This window comes from Cydia splendana, chromosome 5, assembly GCF_910591565.1.
Source record: "Cydia splendana chromosome 5, ilCydSple1.2, whole genome shotgun sequence".
Taxonomy (NCBI): Eukaryota; Metazoa; Arthropoda; class Insecta; order Lepidoptera; family Tortricidae; genus Cydia; species Cydia splendana.
In genome coordinates, this window is record NC_085964.1 from 14,823,720 (window position 1) to 14,842,483 (window position 18,764).

The window sequence follows — 18,764 nt, forward strand, 5'->3', positions numbered from 1 at the left end:
TCTTTCATAAAATAGTAAGTATAAGTTTTATCCGTCAGGCGTATCGATGAAGGTCGGCCATATTATAATAATTATGACTCGTTCTCCAAAGTGAAGATGTGAAATGTTTACCCTATAAGGTCTTGTTACAGGCGTTACCGTGGTTACATAATGCCCACGCGTACGGTGACCATTACAAACCACGCCCATTACAAATTTAGTTACGGATATGATGGCGGCGGTTCGACAAACGTTTGCTTTGCTGTCCATAGCATTAGGCCCCATTCGCACGACAGCTTAAAAAGCGTTGCGTTAAAACCCGACGTTGGCGCTTTTTTACCGTTTCCAATATTTGTGTTCATATGAACGCTTAAAAATCACTTGTGAGTCGTACTGCCACGTACGCATCTCAGCAAAGCCATACTTTATTTGCTATTACGACGTATTATTTGAATATAGCTTGAATATTTCAGGAATTTGTAAGCATAAGTTGACATTTTTAAGGTGAAACTAATAATAATCTTGACGATTGACACCAAAAATTGACACTTGACAGCCAACTGACAGCAGCGCCGGCGCTTTTTCAACGCTTGTGAGAACAGATACACGGATTTCCGTATGGTCTATTCAATTTGACGCCAACGCTCAACGCCGAAAATCGAACAGTGCTCGATAAAAAAGCGCCGCGCTTAAAAACCGCCTTCGTGTGAATACATACATGGTTATCCATTTGTGTCATTCAAACGCTTTTTTAACGCGCGTTGAAAAAGCTGCCGTGCGAACGGGGCCTTACCGGCATTACCGCCCGACCCATGGTATAATAATATACTCCGCCTGGTACTCCATTCCCGTCTTTTCTAGGTCACCTAACTGACACGGGCCTACGTCATCATGCGACAGCGCTATATGATAATATGCGATAGCGCTATATATAGCGGCCATGTTGTTGTGACGTAGGCCCGTGTCACTCTGGGAATGGAAGACCATGTTTTATTAGACTATGGCCCGACCGACCCCGTTGAGTGAATATTTATGACGGGTATAAAGGCGTATCCAGATTAGTCAATGTTTCGCCAATTTGATTCAATTGCCCGATCGAATCAGGAGGTGTGGACGCAAATACCAATTTAGCTCGCCGAATTCAACCGCTGATAATGACCGATAGGTGATATTACCGATAAAATGAGCTGCGGACGCAAGAATACCAATTTGTGAGGCTAGTATTTTCGTTCTGGGGCATTTTTTTCAATTTAGAGGGCTCTAATATCACCATAAATCTAAAATTGGAGATTGACGCCAATTTCATTTCTGATCAAATCGACTGATTTGATCAGTCCCGTCCGGATACCACTTTAGGCATGGTGCCGTGCCGAGAAAGCGTGTTGCGACGAGCGTATCGTATCGCTCCGTACCGTACGGTAAGGCCAAGCGCGCACCACGACTTTTTGTCGCGCGATAATTTAGTCGCAGAAATGTAACGTATGTGTTTATATGGCAGTGCGCGCATATGCGACAAAAAAATCGCAGCGATTTTAAAATTGTGATTTGTCACATTTTTCCGCGACTGCTCGCGACGCGATTGTCGCAAAGTGAATTGCAGCATACGGAGTTGTATGGCCCTGCGCGCACTGCGATAATAAAATCGCACCCCGGACCTCAGTCGGCACTTCGCTCTCCAAGCCTCAACATGTCGGAACCGATGGAGTCTCAAGATGAGACGCTAGATGTTGACCATTTAATTATGGAAATAGAAGGAGATCACCTTTGTGGTATAAATACTCAAAGTTATACGGCGATCGCATATTAAAGACACGTTTCATGACAAACGACTGGTACGAAATCCATGTTGAGAATGAACAAATCGTCGACTTTTTCATCGCAGTGCGCGCAGTGAATTTTCTGCGATATATTACAGCGCGATTCTAAAATCGTGTCGCAAAAATTAAAATCGTGGTGCGCGCTTGGCCTAACGCGGTATCAACAAAGCGGTGCCTTTCCCATAGTCATAGCATTTGGTAAGGTACTTATGGGTAAGGTGCACTTCCACCAATGAAGATTTTCAACGCCACTAAAATATTTGATAAGTAGGTATTATGCATCGACTATTTACGATTTCAAACAATTTACTCATTGTTTAATACCACCATGGTAAAAAATATGTGTACATAGGTACTTATCTAATGTAGATATACGCGTAGTGCTATAGTAAACTGTCAACAACAGACTCAAAACGTGTTCCGTAAGAGTGGGCGTTGAGACCAATGTTGAGACCCATGTGTACTTACGACGGTACTAGGCAAGGCCGAATATCTATTCTAGGACGTTCCTTTGGGACTTGGTAACAAAATCACTATATACATATTCACACGCAAGTCGCGTCATAAAGATTCACCCCCTTAAATAGTTAGCGGCCATGCCACCACTCACCACATGTCATTAATTAAAGTCAAATAATTATCGCACACTAATACTTGCTTCATCTTGCAAGAGGTTACAGGTCAGATTCCAAGTTAGTGTCAAAATAGATTATTATGCATAGACTGCACTTGGCAACATATTATTTCCTAATTTACTGATAAACATGATACACTTACACTTTCTCATAAAGCGTGGTATTTCCATGGTATATCACGCAGAATAACGGGAGTAATATCCTATTTTACTCTCTAGAGAGTTAAAGTATTTTGAATTAAGTATGTCACTGAATCATACGAACCAAGAATGAAGTATGTAGGTCATATGTCAGACATTTAAACACAAGCTATAAAATAGTTTTATATTCAAAATACCTACTGTTAATTTATAATTTATTTGTTTAGGTAGGTACATTTACGAAAGTTAAACTTGAATAATTTGATGAATGTTTAAAATAAATATTTATAATTTTTAGGGATGTACCGACTAGTCGCCGACTAGTCGGGAAAGCCGACTATCCGGCCACATTTGTAGTCGGTGATTAGACGGCGACTAGTCGGCAAAAATGGCCGATTAGTCGGCACTTTGCTAGTGAAAGAAAAACAGAAAAAAAAGAAATCAACAGTCAATATTTACCATATGTTTTATGTTTATTTTACTAAAATACCTATTCAGGGTACATACTAAAACTTTTGTTCATATAATTGACCGTTTGATCGTTATCGTATGTTGGTGGGCTGGTGTTTTCCTCTACAGGTCGATCTCAACTGATTCTCGTGTTTATGTGCAAGTTCGATAGTTAATTTTTTTTATTATTATTCTGTTTTTGTTTTTTTTAATGGTTCCATGAGGAACTATTAATGTTATTGCAAAATTTAGAGACTTAATCAGGGCACGTTGATCGTAAAGACGCTGACTACAGGGGATAGGTTTTTCACTAGCAACTACGTACTTACGGGAAATATGCACTGACGGTTTGCTCAGAATCGCAAAATAAAAGAACTAAAGACAGAAATTAAACGAGGATTCTTGTGATAAGTCTTTGAACCTGTAGAGAACACCTTTTAGCCAAGCTAAATTATGATGAATAGCGCAACCAAAGGAGCAAAACTATTGTTTTTCACCTGAACTTATACGAAACTAATGATCTGGCCGACTAGTCGGCCGACTAATCGGCCATTCGAGCGCCGATTAGTCGGCTAGTCGGCCAAATCAATAGTCGGTACATCACTAATAATTTTCGATCGTGGCTGTAATATTTAATTTTAAACTATAGTGGCCCTGTGAGCTGTAGACCTCGAGATCGCGATACGCTTTATAAACTTAAAAAAATAAAAATTACTTCGTCCAGTCACACAGAAAATCGCCTTCAGTCATTATCACAGCGAACGTACAATGGTCATAATTATGTGCTATAGACCCGGCAATTTCCAGAATTTCCTTTTTGCCAATTTCCACCATTTTGAACATTAATAAAAAACAAACGACAATAAAAATCTATCTAACTATACCTACCGAACCTGCTCAAAAACATTCAAGCGAGAAATGCGACCTGCAGCTTGCAGAGGAGAACAACAAGGGTTTTTGGTCAAGCTGAAATGGAGACCTTCACTCGGCTATAAAATGGCGGACGATATTTTCCCGTATTTAATATAATATCTATTTTGTTAAATACTTTTTTCTTAGGAAGTGCGATGAAAAACATTGTGTTGTGTGTAACACGGGAGGTAATAGCTGGTTTGTTAGTGCACAACATCTTGCATTTTGTGACTATGCGCTGAAACTTGGCACATGTGATTCTTAGCTGGTCATGAGCAGATAAAGACCGGGAGCCGTCGAGAGCCACCTCATTTAGTGGGGGGGAGGGGGAGAAGTTCGACGCTCCGGCGCTTCACTTGGAGCAATATTTCTCTAAAACTATAGCTATTAGAGCATGTAATATATCATCCCATCAAAAACATTACATGTAAAAAGATGCAAGTCTCGCAATGCAATTCTTCTACTACAAAAAAGTTTTGAGATGTTATGTGAAACCAAGTCGGTTATTTTAGTCAGTAGGGTAACAGCACCAGTGGCCAGCCAGGGACCAGTGGTCAGCCTTTTGAGTCGTTTATTGGTCATAATTATCTGATATATTCGTTTAAACAAATCGCGAGTACTCAAATAGGAGCTTTGATTCCTTATTGGTTAATACGTCACACGACAGGTGCGGTGAGGGAACGGGGGGAAGAAATATACTCCTTCATACAGGTGCTGATTGTCGACGAGTGCAAAAGTGTCATGTCCGCCATATTTTTTATCGCACGTGGTGTTCTCTTAACAGGCAAGAATAACTATGTTTTAATGTTATAAGTTATTATTTTTTGTTAATGATTGGTTTGTTTATTAGTTTATCTATTATATTGGATTATGTTTTGATGAAAATATCAATATTTCACTTATAAATTGAGGGGGCTGGCCACTGGATAACATTTTTTTCCAATAAATCCAGTGCCCAGCCCCCCACGGCTGACCTTTGGGTTATTCGTTTATTTTATTATTTTCGAGCCAATGCGACCGTCAGGACCGTTAAATTTACATTTTCAAATTTAGTTAGGCATGCCTAAGTCAATTTTAAGTAAAACCCAGTAGTCAGCCGCATTTGAAATTACGTTATAATGCGGCTGACCACTGGAACTTCTTCACTTCACTTCGCGGATCCAATACTCAGCCATTGACATTGCTTGGTACGTCGCCGCCAAAAATATGTCCACATTTTTAAACCCTATCTCATTGAAATAAGGTTCAAAAGTGTATACATACTTATGACGTTAACTATACATAACTATCATTTTGCTTTTTCCTGGTAGGTATATACATATATGACTTTGTTTATTAATGATAATTAGATCTGCATAAAATCGTTTCATTATTTTTTACCGAATACCTTCTTCTTCCTCGCGTTATCCCGGCATTTTTGCCACGGGTCATGGGAGCCTGGGGTCCGCTTGACAACTTTTTTAGTACTTAACTAACAAATTTCGTGCATAAGAATGGTATGTACTTATAAGAAAAAATAATGATAACCATATTGTTGGTTATTATATAAATATAAGTGATTTTGATCATATTATTATGAATGTTATAAAGGCTGAGTACTGGGTACACAGAGGCTGCTTACTGGATTTTGGAGGCTGACTACTGGAGAAAAGTGCCACTTTTTGTTTAAACTTAATTAGAGATATATAAAGAGGATTGTTATTTTTTTTAATATTTTGTTTTAAAATTATGATAAACAATTGATCTAACTATGTCATTTGTTTAATTATCCGACTAATCCTGTAGAAATGCCGAACGTTCAAACTTTAAAAAGTCGTTATAAGGCTGACTACTGGTGCCTTTACCCTACCAGGGGGTGTTAAAACGTATTAATAAGATATCTTTAATTTTTAATACATATAATGACTTGGCCATCGCACGGCTGCATAATGACACAAGGATCATCGTTAACTAATAAAAATAATTAAGGCGTTACGCGCAGTTTTTGGCAGTAAACTCTTACTTTCTAGAGTATATATCTTCTTAACGGTTGTCAAGCGGACCCCAGGCTCTCATGAGCCGTGGCGAAATGCCGGGACAACGCGAGGAAGAAGGAGAAGATATCTTCTTAACGGTTAAAATTATGAAAAAAATATATATGAATCTACGTTTTATGTACAACATTTGTAACGTTTGACTTTTTTCCTGTGACTTATAATTTTTCGAAAAAAGGAACATTACGAGAGGCCGTTTTGCGACTAACTTTGCCTATTTCTAATAAACGGTTTATTCGATTAAAGTTATTTTTAAACTGAAATAAATGTTTTAACCGACACTACAAATGCAACGTAGAATAATGTTAATTAATCAACTTTTTTTTAAGAATTCGAATATTTTTCAACATTTCGTGCGTATGTAGCTCGAAAAAGGCGTGGCCGGCAGTCGTGTGCTAGCTTTGAGACGAGCAGGCTGTGTCGCTCGTCGCTCCGTGCCTTCCTTGTATTCTGCATGCTTGTGCTGAGCCCAAGTGCAATAAAATTGGAGTTATTGTGGCCAAAGATTAAATAACTGCAGAAAGTTGATTTGGTTGTGACGCGCTTTAGCGCGCGCAACACGGTGTTTCGCAGCCTATTATTACAAACCTAATGACAATATTTCCACTTTATAAAAAATGTTTTCGAACATGCGCCGACATATTGCCATTAAAATTTAACGTTTTTAATAAAGTTCGATTCCTAAAAAATAATAATTATGTAATTGATCAACATTGGCAACTTATGTTGTAGGTACCTATATACTATAAATAGTTTGATTCAGAAACCATTAAATTTTTAGGATTGTTACCTATTAAAATGATGTTAGTTTATTAAGTAAATTAAGTTTTCTCAAACATGCGTGGAAATATTGTCATTGCGTCCCGTCCTTATTTGAACTTTTATAAGTATTTCCACGCATTTTTTGAGAAAAGTAAGTATACATACATACTATATCAATCGCGATAATATTGACCGGCCTTACGTTCATAAAATATAATTTCTTTGCTGTGTGTTTAATATCTCACTCGCCAGGCATATAATAGGGATATCCCGGCCATGTGTAAATATTAAATATTTTCTTTCGAGAAATGTTTTTAGGGTACCGTAGCCAAATGGCAAAAAAACGGAACCCTTATGGATTCGTCATGTCGGTCTGTCCGTCCGTATGTAACAGCACTTTTTTCCGAAACTATAAGAACTATACTGTTGAAACTTGGTAAGTAGATGTATTCTGTGAACCGCATTAAGATTTTCACACAAAAATAGAAAAAAAAAACAATAAATTTTGGGGGTTCCCCATACAACTGAAACTCAAAAATTTTTTTTTTCATCAAACCCATATCTGTGGGGTATCTATGGATAGGTCTTCAAAAATGATATTGAGGTTTCTAATATCATTTATTTCTACACTGAATAGTTTGCGCGAGAGACACTTCCAAAGTGGTAAAATGTGTGTGTGCCCCCCCCCCCCCCCCCCCCCCCCCCTGTAACTTTTAAAATAAGAGAATGATAAAACAAAAAAAAAATATATGATGTACATTACCATGCAAACTTCCACCGAAAATTAGTTTGAACGATATCTAGTAAGTTGTTTTATTTAATAAGTCATAAATCGTAAACCGCAATTTTATTATGTTACTTGCTGCTACGGAACCCTTCATGGGCGAGTCCGACTCGCACTTGGCCGCTTTTTTATCTGATAGTCAGCAAATGAGCCGCCTGATGGGAAGCGGTCATCTGATACTACTTTAATACTGATAATACTTTAAACACTAAAACGCCCATGCGTTATTGATTTAGTGTACCTAATTACGCCACAACGAATTAGCCTTTTGGCTGCAGCAAAAAGCACCGAGCTTGGGCCGAGCACAAGCGTAAACAGTAGCAGTAGGTACTAGGTATAAAGAAATCACGGAGCGACATAAGCTCCTCGTTCAAAGCTACCACGATAGGCTCAGCTAGAAAGTCGTGGAGTAACTGACTGCAAATAAATATGGGAGCAAATAGATAGTCCATAACGGTCAAACAGATGGCGATGGCGTCGCATTCTTACGCCGATAAGGATCCGACAAAAGATAATTTTAGATATTAGACAAAACAAAAAACCTAAGGTAGGTAATAAATACCTACATAAAAAAATGTTAGCTAACGGCGTATTGCATAGAGTATCATTCCATGGAACTTGCTAACTATGTAAACAAAAGTTACTAGTAAATTCATTCATTCATCAAGTTTGATTACATAGTTAGCTAGTTTCATAGAATGATACTCTACCATTACGACGGTTATGTCAATTACACAAACGTGCACGGTGCGTAACGGGATGGGTAAGTAATATACATATAATAATAATATAATTTTATTTAGCGTATTAAGCGGGACGCGAGTCGTATTAACCGTGAAACGTAATTTACGACCTCCATGCATAAATCTAAATGCATGATCTACTCATACTCAAACAACAAAATATCTGCAAACAAAAGATTATACGAGTATAGCGCCAACTGCGCGCCTCTGGGCTGTATCTTATTCTTTGAACCTCGTGGCGCTGCAGCGATACAAAATTCACGTACGGTACGATCGCAGTGAGCGGGGTAAGCGAGTGGTGCGGGTACAGAGCGCTTAGCTCCACCCAGACGCTCAAGGGCATTGGGCCTACCTATTGTCTTAAACGTAACGCTAGCGCGCTAATCGCATGCAGTTTGAGCATTATACATATTTACGATTACGGTACGAGTAAAGCATTACGTGCGATTGCCAAGTCATTATATGTATTAAAAATTAAAGATATCTTATTGATACGGTTTAACACCCCCTGGCACTGATTAAAATAACCGACTTGGTTTCACATAACATCTCAAAACTTTTTTGTAGTAGAAGAATTGCATTGCGAGACTTGCATCTTTTTACATGAAATGTTTTTGATGGGATCTCATCACTTTTTGTAGGTAGTCCTTCTTTTCGGGTACCACTTCTTGAACGTCAGCTACCACTTTTATCAAAGCTCATATTCGTACCCACCCCGCACTATACTCGTACTCATACCGTACCTATACAATACTCATGGCCATACCAAACTATACTTGTACTCATACAATACTCAATACCCAAGTACCCATCCTACAACTCCCACACCATACCCGCACTCTTACCTATGCCATATTCATATCCTTACCATACTCATACCATACCTATTCGTACTATACACATATAATAACTACATAAACACATCTTCATACTCACATCGTACATCACAGACCTTTGCTTTACCTACTATTTGTTGGAACTGCAACAGTAACTTTGTAATAACATATATTTATATGGGACTACAAACTTACTTATGCAGTTCTTAAATCTTTAAAACGTGACTGATATTGCAATATTTTTAGGTTTTCTATGGCTTGATAAGCTGAAAACTACTGATGTTTAAAATTTGAAGTTTGTGGGTATGCTAGAAGTACCTTAGAATTATGATGATCGTACGTGAGTGAGTGAGTGAGTGTGTCAGTGTCGAAACTAAGGAACTTGGACGTATAATAATTCTTAAACTACAAGTTCATATAGAATGTTTTTGAGAATTTATGTAAAGCATGTTAAGCCCTATATGTCACTGAATATTCAGGGTTCTAGCTTTAGCCAGCACAAAATTACTGGACGTCGAAAAACGCCTGAATCGCTTCGGGAAAAGGATGGTACGGCCGTGCGTCTTTGTTTTCCTCGACTTGGCCGGGGCACTGCCGTGCCCCTAGATTTTCGGATAAATTTCGGATGAGGAATCTATTTTTAGAACAAAAACAATGTACTTTATAACAAAAAAAAAAGAATAAAGGAGAAAAGACTAACAAACGTATTTTTGATTTTTTTATAATCACCATTTTTTTTAAAAGTGTAGCAGGAATGTGAAATCAAAAAATATAGTCGTAAAGCTACAGTTGTTACGTTAAAAAAAAAATATAGTTTATTGTACAAATCTGTTGATAAATGGGAGATAAAAAATAATATTAATAATATAAAACGATATTAAAGAGAGTAAATAATTTCTAAGGTCCCCTTTTTAAATATTGATCCTAGCGAAAAAGTTTGAATAACCTTTTTTGTAGGAAATTTTATGTAAATTATTCATGTAATAAAACATTTGTAGCTATTGATGGCCATCATTTACGAGTTATTTACGAATGACTAAAAAAGGGGACCTTAGAATGTATTTTCTCCCTTCAATATTTTTTTAAATATTGATCCGAGCGAAAAATAGTACTTAGCACTTATTTTATAAGGAATCTGAAACAGATTATTTACGTAAAAGATATTTTTTTGCTGTGGGCTACCGTTTACAAGTTGTTTACGAAATACTAAAAAAAAAACGATTGTAGAACAAATTGTAAGTAACTTTCCCACCTTAATAATATTTTGCATTGTGATCACTCTGACCCACGCTTAATATTATTTTTTATCTCCCATTTATCAACAGATTTGTATAATAAACTATATTTTGTTAACGTAATAAGTGTAACTTTACTACTATATTTTTTGATTTCAGATTCCTACTACACTTTAAAAAAAATTGGTAAACATAAAAAATCTAAAATACGTTTTTTAGTCTTTTCTCCTTTATTATTTTTTTTTGTTAGAAAGTACATTGTTTTTGTTCTAAAAATAGATTCCTCATCCTCAATTTATCCGAAAATGATATATTACATGCCCTAATAGATATAGTTTTAGAGAAATGTTGCACCGCAAGTGAAGCGCCGCAGCGTCGAACTTCTCCCCCTCCCCCCCACTAAATGAGAGGTGGCTCTCGACGGCTCCCGGTCTGTATCTGCTCAAGACCAGCTAACAATCAACTGGGTTATTCCCACTAGTTACCACCAAGTTCTTACCAGTGGTAACTACTGGGATTTTTTTTCCCACCTTTTACCACTGGTAACTACTGGGAAAAAAAAATCCCACTAGTTACCACCAACTCGGTTTGGTGGTAACTACTGGGAATTTTTAACTTCTGGGAAGTTCACACCATCGCCACCAGAATCAGATAAAGTACATAATTATTAGTTTACTCTTTTTCTGATTTTTGCTTTTAGCCTGACGCCCTCTTGCCCCTTCGTCTCAATTTAAGGTCGTTTTATGTGATTTTAATTACTTACACGTTCTTCCAATAAACATATTTTCCAAAATAATACGAGTTAAATACAAAAAAGAAGCGTCCGGATAGTACCTGATGCCCCTCTGGTAGATTGTTATTACCATCCCGCTAGTGTGGGTGTTTAAGCAATCGAGCCAACCAGCATAACATGACCGAGCGATGTACTACCCGAGCGTAATTGGAATGCGAGCTTATACTGGTTAGTCCGAGCAGTCAGCCCTTCCGAAGCGCGCCCTAAGCGGTTTTAATAACAACCATGCCCTTTATTTAGGTATTTAATTTAGCCTAACTACAAATTATGAATACCTACATATTCCAGCTCTGCGTGTTATAATAGAACGAAGTGAAGTAGCTGTAAATAATAAAACGAAACCGACTCTGTCGGTTTTTGACTGATTTGTTTGTTCGTTTGTATAAATATGTAATTCAATTTACAGTTAATAAGAGTTATTTAAATTTGTAAATTAGTTTTAAAAATATTTACAATAAAAGTTAATAAGATGAATTTAATTCGGATAATAAATTCATTTCTACTTAACTAGAATGAGACTCTTCTATTTTACTTTTTACACTTATACCGGTAAAACTGTTTTAATATTTTTGATCACTTTTAAAGCAGTTTACTGAATTACTAACTGATACATAATTATTTATTACAGCACGCTACATTTATAATATACTATTTATACTGTTTTTATTAGTATTGAATTCTAACAATATTTTGGTGGTAACTACTGGGAAAAAAAATCCCACCTTTTACCAGTGGTAACTACTGGGAATAAAAATTCCCAGTAGTTACCACCAAACCGAGTTGGTGATAACTAGTGGGATTTTTTTTCCCAGTAGTTACCAGTGGTAAAAGGTGGGAAAAAAAAATCCCAGTAGCTACCACTGGTAAGAACTTGGTGGTAACTAGTGGGAATAACCCCAATCAACTGTGCCAAGTTTCAGCGCATAGTCTCAAAGCGGTGTGCACTAACAAACCAGCTATAATTATATGTAAACTCGAGTCATATTTAAAAGCCCTCCGCCCAGAGGCGTCAGACTTCTATCGATTCTTGATAATAATTTTGGCCATACCTCCACTATTGCACAATGTACTATTTAAACCGCTAACCGCTAGATTTTGAGAAACTATAAAGTTTAATTCGTGCATCTTCGGTATGAAGAAACAACTTACGTTTAACATTGTATACAAATGTCATTTCCTAACCACACAAAGTGCATCGTAAACCTGGTTAATCTCAAATGTTGCCTTGAAGAAGCGCATAAGCATTTGACGATACATAATGATGCACTAGGTAGTTATCTTATTTCGCAAGTGCTATGTAGACACACCTAGCCTGAAGCTCTTAAAAAGTCAGGGTCGCTCTACTTAGTTGAAAAAAATATCTCATCAATAATTAACAAAATGTTGCACAAATATGTGCAACACGAGAGTAAACAAATTAATGGATAGCTTTGACTTGACTGCTGGTATTGAGAATGTACCAACGTCCTATTTTTATTTAGAACCTTGAGAGTAGCGAGCTAGCGAGTCTCGAAGGCATGACCCGCATGACCTGTAAAAAATTGTGCTCTTGTGTTGCACATACTCGTACAACTTATCATTCCAGCAGCTAGAACATAATATATTTATATTAGAAGCAATTTTCCAGTTTAGAAATAGAAGCTAAGTGGAAGTCGCGTTCCTGAGTAACACTCGGCAGCAATAGTAGATTGTTAACCAAGGGTTGAAAGGCACCCATTTCTTACTTGCAATCGGAGACTTTACATAGTTTACATGTGTGAAGAGCCCTAGCGAAAATCATTTATAGATGGTCAAGCAAATCTTGTCAGTAGAAAAAGGCGGCCAATTTAAAAAATGTAGGCGCGAAGTGTTATCGTCCCATAGAAAATTTGATTTTCGCGCCTTTTTCTACTGACAAGATTTGCTTGACCAACTATAGATTGCAATATTTACGAAAACACACATTTTTTAACAAACTGCAGTAATTTTAAAATGATTTGTTCATTATATTATAGTATGAAAATCAGCGGGAATGCCTCTTACTTTTTAATTTTATACTTATTCGTTCTAACAGCCGCAACAGACTACCGGACCGCACGCGACCTTGGTGCGCCGAACCACGTATTATTAACATAATAAAAGTATTTTAAATATTAAATAACAATTTAATTAATAATATAAGAAATTTTTATATTGTATTTTATTTTATTTTCATGAATATAGTGCTAAATAACTTTAAAAACCAATTTAATATCGTACAAACGTTTAACTGTGGCTGTATAAGATTCTGCCTTTGCTCAATTACGCAAGTGTAAGGTTTAAAAAAATATTTTTGGTGTATTCCTTTTGGTTCCCGTCTTATAAGTAGTACGTTTTCTATTGGGCATGCTTGTATGGAGAGGTATACATTTTAGGGTACAGCAATGCCATTTGGTAGGGGTATTATACATATCCACCTGAGCCCAAAACGCCCGGTAGCCAAATTGAACTCCGTGTCTGGGGGATGGAGGGGGGGCTCAAAGTACAACGCTACCGGCACTCAGAAACAAAAATCTGGCGGATTAGTTTGGACCTTTCAGTCAAGTTTGGTGTCGTTTTCAGGTAACTAGATGATGCCCGATTCATTCCCCATACCAGTTTTTTAGGGTTCCGTAGCAAAATATGACGCAATTCTTAAAATAATAAACTTTTAATAGTGACACAATGCAAACAAACCCGTATAGCTTTATATTTTAGTATTAAACTTGGTTTATAAAAAATACTGTACGAAAGCCCATTTAGTGCAGATTTTAAAAACATTAACATTAAATATACATTTGACTATTTTCCATGTGAAATAAAATAATTATTGCACGTACCTACTCGATTTTTGCGGGAGGCGCGCGGGCGTCGCTCGGTGGGATAAATGACCTTCGCCATTCGCGTTCATTTGATTTCGCGGATCAAACAAAGAAGAGCTATACCATCTTTTGTCGTTACATTGTTACTCAAACATGGACTTACTAATGGGTAGAGAGTTCATCATAACTGATGGCGACAAAGCTCTGAGTAAAACCACTCCGACTGAAAATGTGGCACCGTGCAATCACGAAGAAGCCGACACACGGATAATGCTTCATCTTGCTGATGTTGTTGTTGTCTGTCCTAGGGCATCCCGGAGGTGCATAGGGCCTCCAAAAGATCCTTCCACGCCCTCATGTCTTAAGCAACCGTCTTGGCCTCGTTCCAGCTCAGTCCTACGGCTGTCAGCTCGTTCTCTACGCTGCGCCTCCAGGTGTGCACAGGGCGTTTGCGGGCTCCCTTCCCGCCCTGAGGCCGCCACTCGAACGCGATACTGGCGTTGTTCGTATCTCCTCTTCGCAGGGTATGACCGAACCATCTCCACTTCCGCAGCGCTACTTCTTGGGCGATCGGAGGTTGTCGGCACATACTCCACAAATCCTCATTTCTTATAGTCTTCGGCCAGAATATGCGGAGGATCGAACGTAGGCGCTTATTGACAAACACTTGCAGCTTGTGTCTCAGCTCCTTTGTCACTCTACACGTCCCACAGCCAATGAGCAGCACGGACTTGACGATGGATTCGAAGAGGGAGACTTTTACGCGGCGAGTGAGAATGTTTGGGTCCCAGACAGGCTTGAGTTGAGCAAATGCAGCTTTTGCCTTCTTAATTCTGCTTTCGACGTAAATGTAAATAAAACTTTCACAAACGTTCTATTATTGTCTTTATTTTTAACAATCTTACCTGACTTTATTTATAAATTGAAGATGATTAAAAATCACACATTGAATTATAAAGCGAAAGTTTGTGAATGTGTGTATTTGTTACTTCTTCACGCTTAAGTGGCTTGACCAATTTTGATAAAATTAGGTATGAAAGTAGCTGACAGCCTGAATTAACACATCGGCTACTTCTTTACCGCGGGTAACACCGCAGGGCGTAGCTAGAATAATATTAAGTGGATCTTCTATGGTCTTTTTGCCATCCCCTACGCTGAGCTGGCGAACGTCGTAGTACTTTCAAAATTTTATTTTACATTGAAAATAGTCAAATTTATATTTACTGTTAATGTTTTCATAATCTCCATTAAATGGGCTTTCAGACAGTATTTTTTATTAATCAAGTTTCATACAAAAATATGAAAAAATGAGGGTTTGATTGCATTTCATTACTACTAAAAGTTTATAATATTTTAAGGATTGCGTCATATTTTGCTACGGAACCCTAAAAAACTGAAATGGGGAATGAATCGGGCATCATCTAGTTAGCTGAAAACGACACCAAACTTGACTGAAAGGTCCAAACTAATACACCAGATTTTTTTTCTGAGCGCCGGGAGCTTTGTACTTTGCACCCCCCCTCCCCCTCCTCTGATACGGAGTTCAATATCTGACAGCCTGAATTAACACATAGGCTACTTATTTACCGCGAGTAACACCGCAGGGCGTAGCTAAAATAATATTAAGTGGATTTTCTATGGCCTTTTTGCCATCCCCTACGCTGAGCTGGCGAACGTCGCAGTACTTTCAATATTTTATTTTACATTAAAAATAGTCATATTTATATTTACTGTTAATGTTTTTATAATCTGCATTAAATGGGCTTTCAGACAGTATTTTTTATAAATCAAGTTTCATACAAAAATATGAAAATATGAGGGTTTGATTGCATTTCGTTACTACTAAAATTTTATTATTTTAAGGATTGCGTCATATTTTGCTACGGAACCCTAAAAAACTGGGATGGAAAATGAATCGGGCATCATCTAGTTACCTGAAAACGACACTAAACTTGACTGAAAGGTCCAAACTAATCCACCAGATTATTTTTTCTGAGCGCCGGGAGCTTTGTACTTTGCCCCCTCCCCCCCTCTGACACGGAGTTCAATCTGGCTACCGGGCGTTTTGGGCTTAGGTGGACGTGTATAACATTCGTACCAAATTGCATTGCTGTACCCCAAAATGTCATACTACTTCCCAATAGAAAACGTACTATTATGAAATCGAGTAAATAGAATTTAACGAAAGAAATCAAGAATAAATTGTTTTTAACAATTTACTTACATCATTTTTTATAAAAAAAAGGATCAATGTGGAATTAGTAAAATGAAACAATTACCAATTGTTCCAGGCGAGGAAATAAAGACACTATTTTTCCATTTGTTTCCACTCAGTTGTTCGTGAGACGGGGACGCAGAGGAGTACACCACATTTCTGAGCTAGAGCATAAACGTATCACTTTCTGCGCACCTTTTAGAACAACAACGACCCACTTTCAGAGCATGAGATATGAAAAGTTTGTTTCTCATGTGCTGTGAAACTCTCGTCACGCTCAAGATTCCACTTTTCTACTCTACATTTTGGAATCACCTACTCTATAGATCTCAATATAAACACAAGGTATATAGCTACCTACAAACAACTGTAGGTACATACTTAGAACAATAATCTACAATATTTTCTATTAATAATATATCTTATTTAACGGTTTCAGGTTAATGTCCTTATTATATTGTCTATATCCTCGTAGCATCATTCATCAGTTGTAAATTCGGGTGTGTAATGATCGCTGTAACAATAAATGATATATTTTCATTCGATATAACAACATATGGTATAATGTTGAAAGATATATCACTAAGGTAATATAATCAATAATGTGTATACCAACAAGAGGAATAATTTTATATTGTATAGTTAAGGGTAGATATAAAATAAATTTAATCTAACGATTACCCAATATAAGTTATAAATGACATAATTTTTAGCTGTATAATATATTTATTTATTTAAACTTTATTGCACAAAAGAAAACTTATCGTACAAAAGGCGGACTTAATGCCAAAAACATTCTCTACCAGTCAACCTTACGGTAAAGCAAAGAGATTGTGGGCGGTGCAACGGCTACTACTACTAACAAAATTTTATGTAAACCGCAAAGCTAATTAAAAACATTTAATACACATATGCATATGCAAGTACATCAAAATATACACTATACATATAGTAACAGCACCAGTCATGGGATATTTAAGAGGAAATTTGGAGTATTTATGATATTTCCCTTGTACATGTAAATGGTCTTCCGCTTAGCGTGTTAAGGCGCGGTGTGTAGTAAAATGCGCTTTTTTGTCACCATATTTACAGACTTTTACAAGGATTTCATGCATTATTTTCTAGTATGTATAACTTCAGTCCTTGAACTACGTTATTGCTTGTCAGAAATACGACGGCTCATAATTTTCTCGATAGAATCTTAAGTTGAAAACATGCCTAACACTGTCTTTATTTCCTTATGTTAGAAGTACTACGACGAAAATGTATATGAAACTTACTTCAGTCGATAGCTTTTAAGTAAATCTTCATTACTGCTTGTCCTTTTATCGAAACGTTAATGTTTTCATTCATCATTTGATGAATTCAACATTTTGCTTACTAAATTACACCCTACGCGGCAATACCTTGCGCCCATTCCTCACGCCAGTACGCCCGTGACCACTGTCGGCGTCGGACCTATGCTAGTTTAGCGGACGTTTCATAAAATGGGTAATCCCAGTATAAATATGCAAATATGTTATACACACAATGTTTTTCAACATGCTTACGAAGAAAAGCAAAATAATTCTTAAATACGGTGACATTTCAGACATTCGTCCGTCATATTGTCATTTTATAACAAGTGCAGCAAAGGCACACACCCATCTAACCAATCCGGAATTCAGGCACGATTGATAAATTGTATAAACATATTTTAAAAGGCTATAAGATTAATCAAATTGAATAATTTTTAAACATAGATATACAGGATTCAAATATTTTAGACTGGTCATATTTTTCATAATATCGATTTCGACTGGCAAATCGTAATAATCGTATTACTTTTTGGCAACAGGATTTTTTAACCTAATTAGACCCCGCTGAATCTCGCTTGCTTGATCCCGGTTGCTTGATCGAATTCTTGACCGGAAGTGAGATATTTGATATTAAAGGACCCTTTTTTTAGTTTTTCGTAAATAACTCTTAAACGGTGGCGCATAGCAAAACATATTCTATTACATAAGTAATCTGCATAAAATTGCCTACAAGAAAGATTTAGTACATTTTTTTGCTAGGATCAATATTCAAAGAGATATTAACGCGGGAAATTCAATTATAATCACTTAAGGTCCCTTTTTTTAGTTTTTCGTAAATAACTCGTAAACGGTGGCCAATATCAAAAAATGATGTAAAACGTTAATAATCTACACAAAATTTTGTACAAAAAAGATTCAGTACACTTTTCGCAGGGATCAATATTTAAAAAGATAATAAAGAAGGAAAGTTAATTATAATAAATTCTAAGGTTCCTTGTTTGTATTTTTTCGTTAATAATTTGAAAAGTATGACTCATTGCAAAAAAAATCTTATACATAAATAACAACTTACCCGCTGCTTTGTCTTTTTAGGGTTCCGTACCCAAAGGGTAAAACGGGACCCTATTACTAAGACTTCGTTGTCCGTCCGTCCGTCCGTCCGTCCGTCTGTCACCAGGCTGTATCTCACGAACCGTGATAGCTAGACAGTTGAAATTTTCACAGATGATGTATTTCTGTTGCCGCTATAACAACAAATACTAAAAAATGAATAAAATAAAGATTTAAGTGGGGCTCCCATATAGCAAACGTGA

At 36.9% G+C, this 18,764-nt stretch overlaps 1 protein-coding gene across 1 annotated transcript in view; it reads left to right on the plus strand.

The window, feature by feature from the left end:
• Positions 1–995: 995 nt before the first annotated feature.
• Positions 996–18,764, plus strand: part of LOC134790806 (uncharacterized) — a 45,665-nt gene continuing 27,896 nt past the window's right edge. Inside the window, exon 1 of the mRNA XM_063761764.1 lies at positions 996–1,018. The gene's annotated coding sequence lies outside the window, so the exon portion shown is untranslated. The remainder of the gene's footprint in view (positions 1,019–18,764) is intronic.